Source organism: Giraffa tippelskirchi, chromosome 8 (genome assembly GCF_054371585.1).
Source record: "Giraffa tippelskirchi isolate mGirTip1 chromosome 8, T2T-mGirTip1v1.2.pri, whole genome shotgun sequence".
Taxonomy (NCBI): Eukaryota; Metazoa; Chordata; class Mammalia; order Artiodactyla; family Giraffidae; genus Giraffa; species Giraffa tippelskirchi.
This window is the reverse complement of record NC_137282.1, coordinates 74,015,261-74,028,488: the sequence shown is the minus strand read 5'-3', so window position 1 is coordinate 74,028,488 and position 13,228 is coordinate 74,015,261. Positions and strand designations below refer to the sequence as shown.

The 13,228-nt window shown below is 47.5% G+C and overlaps 1 long non-coding RNA gene across 1 annotated transcript in view; it reads left to right on the top strand.

Moving 5' to 3' along the window:
* The first annotated feature begins 8,645 nt into the window (after nt 1–8,645).
* LOC145516292 (uncharacterized) overlaps nt 8,646–13,228 on the top strand; it is a 232,578-nt gene continuing 227,995 nt past the window's right edge. Inside the window, exons 1-2 of the long non-coding RNA XR_014061275.1 lie at nt 8,646–8,878; nt 10,161–10,215. This is a non-coding gene — a long non-coding RNA (uncharacterized LOC145516292). The remainder of the gene's footprint in view (nt 8,879–10,160; nt 10,216–13,228) is intronic.

The window sequence follows — 13,228 nt, the reverse complement described above, 5'->3', positions numbered from 1 at the left end:
ATGATAAAAATGAATGGTCCAAGAAGGGGTAAAACCCAAAGCATCCAGGGCCAATTTGTCAACCATGACTGCCAGGAGTTGCTTTATCTCTGGCGGATTCATGAGGCTTGATCTGTAAAGTTTTTTGCAGCTCCTTGGACAATACCCAACTGGTTGGCAAAGAAATAGCAGGATTCGTCTAGAAAAAGGCACAGACCTCCCTTCTCTGCAGTGAGTAGATCTAATCCCCTTCTATTTTGTAATATTACGGCCGCCAAGGAATCGACTTGATTTTGGATAGTTATTAGGCCTTGAGCTATTTCCTGGAGGCTGTCTGATACGTCTTTAGATAGTGTCCGGTAGTTTTGGATGGAGGTGGTTAAGCCGGCAGTTCCTGTTCCAATTCCAGCTGCTATTCCTAGTCCGATTAAGAGGGGAATGAAATGAATGGCTCATTTTATTCGCTTGTGGATGAGAGGAATAGGCAAGGGTTGATCCTTAGGGGCTATTAAAATAGTCCAGGGACTGGAGTATACCAGGGTGCAGGTTACAGTCCAATTAGTAGGTAGACAGTGGTATGTTGACACCCCACAGAGGAAAAATAGGCCAGGTGTCATAATACAACAGCTGAAGTCAATGGCGAAGAGGAGTCGAAGGGGGGTTTTGATCATTCATTCAAGGACATTCAGAGACCCCGCTAAGGTGGCCCCAATGATGGGAGAAGTGGAGGAATATGCTGAAGGAAACCGCTCTGTAAAGGTTAAAGACTGTCCTGTAGGACCAGAAACATTATATATAGCCTTTCCAGTGGCAAAGAGTAAGGTGGAGGTATCGTTGCACATGGAGTTAGGGACTGTGCCCACGGGTTGGTCATATGAACTGATGCAGGAATTTCTGGATATGCAAAAAGTGGCTGGTTGTAACAGTGTTACTCTGTAGGCAATAGGGCCTCCTATTGGAGGTTTTTCGTTGAAGGAGGGAAGTTCAGTGAGTAAAGATTCTAAGAGTATGTCTGAATTTTGGATTTGGTCAGTAGTGTGAAGATATTTAAGATATGAGACTAAAGGCTCCCCACAGTATGAGTGGTGTAGGGACATGTTACCTGTGGTCCAGTCGAGGATGGATGTGGGGAGGGCTGAATCTCCCAGGGGAATTACGGATAGATACATCCAGCAGTCTTGAGCCAATTGTGGGTTAGAAGCACTGAGAAGGGTATGGGTTAAATTAAGGGTCTGGAATAGATAGCTGAGGTTAGGATTTTGAAGGAGTTCATGGGTCAGAGGAAGAAGGGAGGATAAGAAAAAGATGTTAACCAACATTTGGGGAAGTGAGTATAAGATCACTACGGAAAAGAACTGGATTTCAAAGGGTAAAAGTTATAAAAGGTTCCCTATAGCCACAGGGTGGAGATATAATCTTCAACGTTCGAACATGGATCCTTGAGGACTCAAGACCCAGATATCTCCCAGAAGTTGTTCAGGAATAACTGCAAACGTGAAACCGACAGGCTCATATGTCGCCAGCTGGGGCCGGTGGAAACCATGAGAACTTTAGAGTTGTAGGGCCTGTGTGACAAACTTGGTAAGTATTAGTCTGGCAAGCATTTTCATCATTGGGCTGCATAACCTTTTTTAACCTGGTGATCTGTACCCAAGGGGTGATTTCTTTTAATTTTATAGTGGTAGGGGTCAGCAGAATTAACCATGTAGGGTCCTTGTCATTTTGGGGTTAGATCTGAGTGGAACTGAGTTGTCATATAATCTCTATCTCCTATTTGAAGGGATGGGTATGGAAGATTGGGGTGTGGTCGAGGGAGTAAGTTATCCATATGTTGCCAAAGGGCATCGCATATCTGCGCAAGCAAAGGAAAAGGAAGGTGGGAAGGCAGTTTGGGACCATCCTGGGAGGGGGGAAGACCCAAAGGTACTATGGGCCTCCCATACATGGCCTCAAATGGACTGATATTCAAGGGTTTTTTTTGGTAAGGCCCAGACCTTTAAGAGGGCTAAAGGGAGGAGTTTAGTCCAGTCTTGATGACGTTTGATTGTTAATTTGGTCAGAGTTTCTTTTAGGACCTGGCTGGCTCTCTCAACCTTACCGTAAGACTGGGGATGATAAGGAATGTAAAACCACCAAGAAATTTGAAGGGCTCGTGCAATATTTGGGTGATTTGGGATGTGAACTCGGGCCCATTGTCAGACTGGAGGGAGGAAGGCATTCCAAACCTGGGGAGGATTTCAATAAGAATAAGCTGAGCCACAGTTTCTTAGCAGTTGGGAAAGCTTTGATCCATCCAGAAAATGTATCTATGAAGACAGGAGAAATTTAACCCTTTTTACGGATGGCATGTGGGTGAAATCTACCTGCTGGTCTTGTGCAGGAAGATGTCCGTGAATTTGGTGGGTGGGGAAAGGAGGAGGGGGCGAATGTTAGAATTAGGATTTGTCTGCTGACAAATGGTACAAGTTTGGGTCAGATTATTTAAATAAGTCACATCATCCTTAGTTCAATAAAGTTCTGAAGGAAAGCCTTAAGTACGTTTGTAGAGAGGTGGAAAAGAGAATGTAAATATGAAAGTAATGTGCGGATGTTAGGCTCGTCAATTTGGGCTATAGAAAAGACAGGGCTAACAGAGGCGGCCTGCCGCTTTGCTTCGTGATCTGTTATACTGTTATAAAAGGAGATAGGGCCATGCCGCTGATGTCCCCGGCAATGTATTACAGCAGCTTGTTTTGGGAGCTGAGCCGCATGGAGGAGTTCAGAAATGAAAGAAGCATTGAAAATAGGTGTGTTCTTCTGAGTCAGGAAACCCCTCTCCCCCCAGATTATAATGTTAGAATGTAATATGTTATAGACATACTTGGAGTCAGTGTAAATGTTTACCTTTTGGTCTTTGGCTAAGATCAAAGCGTGTGTAAGAGCTATGAGTTCAGCCTGCTATGAGGATGTGTGAGCTGGGAATGTGGCTGACTTGATGAGGCGCGGGTAGCGGGGATAGCTTTGTCGAGCTGTCCCTGGACTATAATGTATCCAGCCCCAAATGGGGCTTGTTTTTGGGCAGTGTCATCTATGGACCAGGATGGGGCTTTGGGGTCAGTAAGGAGCTGATTGGTTATATGTTCAAAGGGATTAAGTGTCATATCTAAGGTCTGAACACAGTCATGAGATAGGTGTTCTGTTTCTGGATCTGATGTAGGGACTAAGCTAGCAGGATTAACAGGTTTACAAGGCATAAAAGAAAGGGATGGGTCCAGGAGGTGTGCGTGGAGGATCTGTAGTTGAGCAGGGGGCAGAGAAAGGAAAGCCCAATGAGAGAGTAAATCTTTGAAGGAATGAGGTAAGCATACATTTAGAGGGGAATTTCGGGTTAATTTTTGGGTTTCAGGTATTAAGAGGGTAGTTGCAGCTAAGGCCTGGAGACAAGGTGGCCATCCAAGCATGACGAGATCGAGTTGTTTAGGTAAGTAAGCTAGAGGGCCCCATATGTCCCCCCTTTTTTGGCACAGAATCCCTAAGGCACGTCCCTGTCGAGAATGTACAAAAAGGAAAAAAGGCTTGGTGTAATCAGGTAAGTAAAGAGAAGGGGCCTGTAGTAAATGTTTGATAAGAGTCTGTATGGGGGTGTGGAGAGAGGTGGGGGCCAATAAGGGTTCATCTAAGTTTCCTCGAGTAGCTTGGTAGAGAGGTTTTGCATGGAGGGCAAAATTTGGGACCCATATTCAGAAGAAGTTTAATAGACCTAATAGAGAAAGAAGTTCCCTCTTGGTTTGGGGCCTGGGGGTCTGTGTCAAGGCTCGAAGTCTCTGAGCTGGAATTATTTTGGATGTGAGAGTGAGAAGCAACCCCATTTAACTGACAGTGGTGGAAGCAACTGTGCTTTGGAGAGTGAGACTCTGTAGCCCCAGTTGTCTAGGGCATTTAATACTGGTGCAGTGTGGACTAGGCAGTTATGGAGAGAGGAACTACATAACAATAAATTATCTATATATTGGAGCAAGGTAGTAGAGCTTAAGTCTAAAGTTTGTAGGTCTCTTTGGAGGGCTTGATAGAAAAAATGAGGGCTATCTCTAAACCCTTGTGCTAAAACAGTCCAAGTTAATTGTTGAGATTGATATATGTCTGGGTCCGTCCAGGTGAAGGCAAATAGGGGCTGTGAGGAGTGATGTAGAGGTATAGTAAAGGAAGCATCTTTGAGGTCTAATAACGTGAAGTAGAGTGTGTCGGGGGAATATGTGAGAGAAGGGTATAGGGATTAGTGATCACGGGGTGTACGGGTATTAAGTCCTCACTGATCTTGTGAAGATCTTGCACTAGATGCCAGGAATAAGGTCCCTTTTTGACTGCCAGTATAGGAGTATTATTATTATGAAGAGAACAGATAGACTGCAAAAGGCCAGCTTTGAGCAGTCAGGAGATTATTGGTTTAAGTCCTTGTCGGGATTCTGTGGTCAGGGTATACTGAGTTTGGGTTATTACCTCTCAGGTAATTTTAAGAAAAACCTGTACAGGGGAATGGTGTCAGGCTACCGACGGGGCTTCGGTGTCCCAACCTGAGGATCTATGGGGGAAGGTCAGGAGGCAGGTTTTGGGAGTGAGGGCTGGCCAAGGGTTCTGGTGCCATTTGAATGCAGAGAGTTGATATGGGATCTAAGAATGGGAGGTTTATAGAAGTTTGTGGCTTAGCCAGAAGATCACGTCCCATCAATGCCATTGGGCATTGAGGAACTACTACAAAAGAATATGTTAATGTTGCCTTACCAAAAGAACATGGGAGAGGAGAGGTTATTTGGGGATAAAAGGGATGCCTGAGACCCCTTCGATGGCCACTTCTGAAGGTTGGAGAGGGCCCTTAAAGGAGGTTAAAAGTGAAAAGGCTGCTCCAGTGTCTATTAGGAATGAGACTTTGTGTCCGGCCACTGTGCCAATTACCTGAAGCTCCGTGTCCGTCTGTATGGGGCGGACTTAGGGTCTGGAGCTTGGGCTCTGTCACTGTAATAACTCAGGCACAATTGGATCATCTCTCACCTCATCCGAAGAACCATGGTGTGGGGTGCCAGGGTCCCTGAGTCTGGTTCCCGCACCACTGTTGTTGGGCCTGGGATGGACCCCGAGATTTGGTGGGTAGTGTCTGAGGACAATCCATTTTCCAGTGGCCCCATTGTTTGCAGGTGGGGCAGGGTTTGGTGGGTGGCCAGGGGTTTGGGCAGGACTTAGCTCAGTGTCCCGTTCGGTTACATCTGAAGCAGGGGCCTAGAGGGCTAGGTCCCATATGGGTGGGCCGAGGTTGATGGGCCAAAGGAGTTGAATTTTTTCTTGGATAGCTGTAGTGAATAAAGCATATTTGGCCTTTCTTTCCTTTTTTCTTTTTTTTTTGCTTCTTCCTATTTTTTGAAAACTTTAAAGTCTATTTCTAGGAGATCTCACTGAGGGGTTTCCGGGCCCTTCTCTAACTAGCATAGTTTTTGACAAATATCGGGGGCTGACTGGCTTATGAACTGGACGTGTAGGTACAGAAGTCCAGCAGGGGTGGAAATATCTAGATTAGTGTATTTTTGCACTGCCTCAGTAAGCCGTGAAAGCAAAAGGGCAGGATATTCATCTTTTTTTTTTTGAGTCCCTTCCTAATCTTATCATAGTTAACATGAATGTGGGAGCTTTTTAGCATTCCTTCTAGTAAACAAGTGATCATATGATGTAGGTACCGGATGCCAGCATCGCCAGCTTAATATGTCCACCATGGCTCAGTTAAAGGGACTGTATCATCAGCCCCTGGATTAGTCCTATCTTGGTTATGGAGCTGATCAGCATGAGTCCAGGCTGCCTGCCATATCCGTTCCTTTTCATCAGGGGTTAAAGTTGCATTGAGGATGTAATAAAGATCATACGAGGTTAAATGATATGCTTGTGTAAGGCGAGGAATTCTTTTCTATATCCAGTAGGATTTTCTGAAAAAGATCCCAATTTTTCTTCAATTTGGCTCATACCAGAAATTGAGAAAGGCACATGAACCTGTGTAGGGCCCTCCAGTCCTGCTACCTCTCTGAGAGGAAATGTGTTTGCTTCGGGTCCTGGCCGATGGAGGAGGGGTGGAAATCTCTTTTGGAGTTTCAGAGTCATCGCTTCCTGTTTTGGAGGAGGAAGGGCTAGAGGATGGAGTCTCATCTCCAGAAGCTTTCTCTCCGGGGTGGTAGGGAGGAGGCTCATCTGCCACGTCAAAATCGGGGGCTGAGGGTTTAGCCCCTTTTAGGGGCTTTATATTTGGATTCTTTTGTAATGGAGGGGGCGAGCAGAGGAGGATTTGAGAGGCAGAGCAGTCCTTGCAGAGAGAAGGATGGCTTTGAAGGTCCCAGAAGGCTTGACTATAGGGGACCTCCAACCATGTGCCATTCCATTTGAGGAAGTTTGTGAGATCTGATAAACTATTGAAATCAAAAGTCCCAAACTCAGGCCAGCGGTTTTGGTTAACCAGTTTGTACTGAGGCCAAATTTGAGTGCAAAGTGACTCGAGTTTATGAACCCTGAGATCGGTCAAGAGTAGAGGTTTGAGGTTTCGTTTCACATAGGCCAAGGAAGTCCCATGGGACGGATTGGCTTGACCCCATAGCAAATGGCTAGCAACTGTCTGGTTGAGAGAAAAGGTTGTCATCTAATTCTTTGACCCGGCAAAGAGAGAGAGAGACTCTGAAGGAGGGAGAGGCATCCCCCAGGTATTTCCCCAGAGGGCCTTTTGGCCAGAGGGTTCCCCGGGAACCCAGAAAGGACGATAGTCTATGGCGCCCTTGAGTACTGTCCGAGCTTACCTGGGCTACTGGGTCAGGCAAGGATTCGTGGTGGATGGAGGGAGGTTGAATGGCAAAAGGCCTCTGTCCTGGAGTTGGTCGGTCTCGCAGAAAAGAAAGTATAGAGAAAAGAGGAGGGAGAGAGAGAGAGAGAAAAACCAGTATTCCTCGGGTTACGTGGAAAACCAATAAAGCCCTTACATAGGACTTGTATCGCTCACAAAGGCACAAGGCGTCCTCTCGAGGAGGTCTTGAAAGCCCGGGTGGGAAGGTGAGCTCGGCAGGCTTCCACGCTCCGAAGAGCTGGCCGTGGAGAACGAGAAGGAACCTCAACCTCCCGGGTTTTGGCACCAAAAAATGAAGGGTAAGGGAGTCAGAGAAGGAGAGGTTCGGAAAAAGAACAAGACCGGCACTTGACAGAAACAGATCACCTTTAATGAGGCGAGAAGGGGCAGCAGTCAGATTAGTGAGCTGCTGCACTAACCCAAGAAAAGAGTAAGTATATGTAGGCATATATGTGGAAATCGACTGTCTTAAGGGGGCCTGTTTTTCTCCAAGGTTTTCGGAGTAGTTCTCTCTTAAAGGGCTGGGGCAAGGAATCCTGGGGGTCGGCCAGAGGCTGGGACTGGCTGGAACTGGTTGGGAGCTGGGCGTAATCAACCTTAATGTTCTTTTTTTTTTCTTCCTTTGGATGAAAGAGTTCTGTGTTTTTGCATAGAATGGTGGGGAGGACCTGGAGGGGAGTTTTAATTCCAGGCTCTTTTAAGCCGTGTAACTTTCCTTCACAGGTCACCTCCCACAATGAGACCTGTGTTCCCCCGCGTTGCTGCTGCTGCTGCTGCTGCTAAGTCGCTTTAGTCGTGCCCGACTCTGTGCGACCCCATAGACGGCAGCCCACCAGGCTCCTCCATCCATGGGATTTTCCAGGCAAGAGTACTGGAGTGGGGTGCCATTGCCTTCTCCGTCCCCCACATTACTGACAAGCAACTGATGCGAGTCGCCCTGAATCTGAGCTGACGGCCGGATTTAACAAGGAGAATATTACGACCTTACTCTCTAAGCGAAGGTCACACATGTCCAGAGCCTGGTCCTGAGCCGTGGTCCACGCGCCGGACACCCCCGCCCCCAGGCTGGAAGTTCCCCCTTGGTATCCCTCTCCCCCATCTCCTCCACCCGCACCCCATGCTCCGGTCTCCGGGCCTGTCTGTCTGCTGTGGTTTACAACTCCCGCGACAGACACCGCTGCGTCTGTCTGCGTCTGGGCTGTCTCACTCACCTGAGGCCTCTGGGCCCGCGTGAGGTCACAAGGGCTGCACTTTCTCCTTCCAGGCAGAGTAGCGTCCGGTCGCGCGTGTGTGAACACCCCGCGTCTGCGTCCGTGCACCCCTCACGGACACCTGGGCCTGCGGCCGCGGCTGCTGTGGATGAAGCTGAGGCGACCGTGGACATGCAGAAACGGGCCGAATCTGTGTTGCCGTCCAGGGTTTGCCCAGACCCAACAGCGTCCCTAACGGACAGTCTCAGTCAGCAAGAGACTCCGGCTGACTCCAAGCCAGACCCTCAGATAGCTGCTTTCCACGGAGGCAGATGTGTACAGTTCTGGGGACCTCGAGCCTCAGACCCTGCGGCCACCACAGCCAGGACCTGCGCCCGGTGGCAGTCAAAACTGGGGACATAGAGGTGAATCCAGGGCCACAGTTGTAAGCCGTGGCCACTGATGTATGCCTGGGGTCTGTGAAGTAAACACGAGGCCACTAACATAAGTTTGGTGCCTCAGCCGTAAAGCTGGGGCCACTGATGTAAAACTGTGGTCACTGACGTAAATCCAGGTTCCGTGACGTAAACCCACCAACATTGACGTAAACCTGGGGTCACTAACGTAAACCCGGGGTCAATAACGTAAAACTGGGGTCACTGACGTAAATCTGTTGCCTCAGACGGAAAACCAAGGTCACTGTGGTAAATTGGGGCCTCAGACATGACTCCGGGTACAGGCACCTGTCAAGCTCAGGCGGAGTGCCGGGTGCGCTGGACTAAGCGGGAGGTGCAGATGGCCTGACTCTAATCCCAAGGACACCCCGCCTCCCTGTGGCTCGCTGCTGACAAGGTCGGTCCAGGCGGTGAGTGTCCAGGCCGCTCGGGGCGGCTCCTGTGGACCCTGTGGGCTCGGCTCTGGCCGTTCCGAACGCCCGGGGTTCTGGGGCTGGACGGGGAGGGGCGTGTGGGGTTCAGACCCTGCCCCTCAGGGAGAGCCCAGGGATTCGCCCCGTCCAGCCTCCCCTCTCCCGCCCTCCCAGAGCCAGCTTCGCTCAGCCGAGTGTCCGGTTTCTCAGAGGGAATGGTGCCATGTGTAGCTGTCGATTAGCTATTGGGGTGAGCGAGTTCAGGATCCTCCTGGGTCCCCAGCCTGACCGTGAACCACATGGTTCCTATCGACCTGACTTTATAGATAAACAAAGCGAGACCCAGAGAAATTCCAACTTTTGCCCCAGAGTCAGTCACAGTGACAGGGACTCCTAGGATCCCGGGGTCGTGTCGTCCTGCACCCCAAGAAGGTGCGCATGCACCCACAGCTTCCGTGCAGTGAACCTACGTTGCCCTTCCTCTGCCCACCTGTGCAGGGGCGCCAACAGAACCCACAGGCCGGGGGCCTCACACACAGATTCTGGGAGCCGGACATATGCGACCCTATGCTGGCTTTTGGTGGGGGTCCCTTTGCTGGCTTGTAGGCGTAGAGGGCTGTCTGCCGACTTGCGGCCGTTCCAGGAGCGCAGGAAGGAGACAGTGGGCCCCACCCCCACCCCACCCCCCACCCGCCGCAGTTCTCTCATCGCACCAGGGCCCCACTCTGATGACTGCCTTTAGTCTTAATTTCCCCCTGAGAGCCCTGGCTTCAGGAACTGTCGCCCTGGGTCTTAGGGCTTCAACATACGAGTTTTAGGGGGCATGGCCCTGTCCAGGGCAGAGTCACAGACATGTAAATAAATGAGCAATTGGTGTTTTGAGGCCTTTGTAACTTTGTTCTTGGTGTTTCTGAGGCGCTGCAGTGGCTTCCTTCATGTTCTGTATTAATTTCCTGTTGCTTCTGTAACAAATTGCCACAAATTCAGTGGCTTAAAACACTGTGAACGTATTATCCTCCAGTCTTAGGCATCAGAAGTTTGGAGTCAAGGTACTGGCAGGACTCTGTCCCCATCCTTCCCCCACCCCATGGCCTCCACCCACCCCATGTTCTCCACACTGTGTCTTTCTGACAGTCCCCATCTTGGTTCACATCTGTCTCTGCCCTGAAGGATGGTTGTGATTGTGCTGGGCCTTCCTAGCTGATCCCAGGCTCTCCTGTTTCAGTACCCTGAACTTAGTCTCATCTTCCCTTTGATCACATACGTGATGTGTTCACAGGTTCCAGGGATGGGCATGTCCATGTCTGGGGGACCATTACTCTGCCTCCCACATGGTGAGTTCTACTTTTAAACTAACTGCTTTCTAATATCATTATACTGTACTAGTAAATAAATTATTAAAAAGAGTACACTCAGTATGTTTCAGCTTACTAAAGTGGCAGATGGTATTTTACTGTGGAATTTCAGTTTTTCATATGATCAGAATGTTTTCCTTGGAAATCACGTGGCTGAGATTTTTGAGGATGTTTTAATGCTGAGTAATGTCCATGTCTTCTTGGTCTTTGTCGTTTGTTCTCTTAACAAAATATGTAGTTCTGGTAAATTGTGGTATACAGTTGGTGCTCATTAAAGCACCATGGGATTGATTGTAGGGTTACAGATCAAGTTTGGATGAGGCAAACTCATAAATAGGGAGTCTGCAGATGGTGAGCATCAGTTGCAGTTGGTGAGTCTTTACGACTATGTTTTCTATTTGCTCACATGCTCCTATATGTCCCAGTTTATCATTGACCCTGTGGGAATAATCACACTGCTGAGAAATTGGGTGTGGAACTTGGAACATCCACACGACACAGAAAGCCACTCAGACCAACTATCAGAGATAACTAGTGGGCCCTCAGCAGGATAGTGACAGATAACAGTGGAAAACTGCACTGTTTGCAGGATAAAACCAACAGTCATTCATTAGACACTCATAGTGTGATGGAACAGCGAGTGATGTGGGTTACAGAGAAAATAAGTGAACTGGGTAGCTAGTGCATCTCAAGTGAGCAAACTTTGGAGATTGAACAGTGACCATTTTTCACTGGGTCTCATGATTTTGTGGCTAGGGCATTTGGACAGAGCTCAGCTGGGCACCTGTGCTCTACTTGGCTTTGAGAGAGGTCACGCAGTGGTGTCCAGAAGTAGATGTGTTCTGGAGGGTCTAGAAGGCCACTCGCAGGTCGGTGCCCCTGGATGGAGGTCCGGTTCAGCTGGTAATGCCCACCCGAGAAGATTCCGGGGGCCCGGACAGGTGCTGCAGGGTTTTTGTGGTGCAGACCTGAAGACCCAGAAGGTCCCTTCCGTTGGCCAAGCAGCTCAGTGGCGTTCTCTCTCTCGGTTGCAGAAGCTGCAAAGAATGCGCCTATGAAGTTGTCCTTTCCATCCTCCCAGTTCTCGTAGTGAACATGCTGTACTTCTGTTGATGTCTGCACCCAAACCAATTAGTGGGCAAGACATTTTAATTTATTCTAAAAATATTTTCTTAAATCAGACTTGTTAGCTCATTAATGTTTATTTTCTTAATCTAATCACCTAGTGTGAAAATGGAACCTATAAAAAGAAAGGAAATGTACTTTATGATATGCAAATATATTATCATTCTCTTCCCAAAGTCCAGAAAGACCACATAATAGTCAGCCTCAGTATCATTTAGAGAAGATTCTTAATTTACACATGTTAATTGTTTATCACCATTGTAATTGGTTAAGTTAGTTGAATTTCAGTATTTTACTTACTGATGTAAAGATTAAAGTCAGAAGACAGAAACACTTGGAATGAGTTTTGTTTTGTTTTGTTTTTAACTTTTACTACTGACTGAGGCTATTAAGAGCTTAAAAAACAAGCTTTTAAATGGAATGGATTCTCTATAATAATTTTTAAATAACTTTAAAAAAATGTTTGGTGTCCTACAATTTTTATAAACTCTATTGTCCTAACAAATCAATATCTAGAGTCTTAGATGCTATATATTATGTTGTTTAAAATTGTTGTAAGTGTAAGAAAATTATGTGTTGGAGTGACAGGGAGTTAACTGTGGGGATTTTCAGATCTTCTAGGAGGTTCTCAGGCATGGAGACACAAATAATATATCATCTAAATGAACAAACAAGAGATTAAGTTAATTGAAAGAGAACCAAGAAAGTAGAGTCACTTCTCCCAACAGAACCGTGTGCTCAGCAGCCAGCCAGGACTCTCTGTGAACAGGAAGCAGATTCAGGAGCTTCTCTTTCACAACCTAGCCCTCCCTGCTTGACAGATCCTTCACTTTAAAGTCCAGGGACAAGCTGTAATAAGACATTAACAATAGAGAATAGTTATTTGGTTTCTATTATGACAACTTCTCTTACCACAGCAGCTTCTCGTATTTTTTGTCTTTATGAAGTTTTGCATGTGTGTAAGAGTAACCCACACTTCTATAAAGTGTAAATATGATAAATGTCTGTAATATAGCAAGTGAAAGCACCACTGAACACTACAAACAGGAGTCTCCATGGTAGTTTCTTCCAGGCTTGCTTTGGTTCCTGTAAAAACAGTCGTCCCCAAAGTCCCCCAGGGGTCCAGGGTAGAAAGGGAGAGAGAGCCGCCCTGGGGGCAGGCGGAGGTGCCTGAGCTCCTCTTCTCTGTCTTACACCTGCTGGAAGTATTTGGTGATGTACTTAGCAGCAGCTCGGAGTCCTGGTTAAGGTCCATTTCTCTTTGAAGAGAAAGGTCCTGTGAATGATCTCAGTACCCAGTTCTCTCTCCAGATAGCAGGGAGAGAGACCCCTGGGGCACTTCCGTGGACAAAATGCAGAAGACTTAACACCACATGGAGACTCCACCATTGTCCAGTGGTGGCAGCAGATTCTGCAGAGAGTGTTTAGGGTTGGTCTTCCAGCTGGAGCACAGGGGCCAGGGGGTGTGAATGTGGCCACTTCTCAGCAGACCCATTGGGTTTCATTTATTTGACACGTTCCTTCCACATAACTTGAAGGAGCTGATAGAATTACGGGAGAAAGGACGCCTACCCAGCCACATCCATCTCCAGCTGTAGAATCTAAAGACCTGAAGTAGAGACGTGCATTTTAAATCTGACAGTAGCTGTATTAATGTGTACACAGGGTATTCAATATAGATTGAATGTTGTTTTGGTGTGAGTAATGCTTTCACCCCTGGCTCTGGGAAATCTTAGCACAAGGGTATGTATTTGAAGTGAACAAGACCAGGTGACCAGTACAGAGAAGCCCATTATACTTCCTTTTAGTTATAAGGACATTATATAAAGGACATTATACTGTCCTTTTAGTTATAAATCACCTTTTT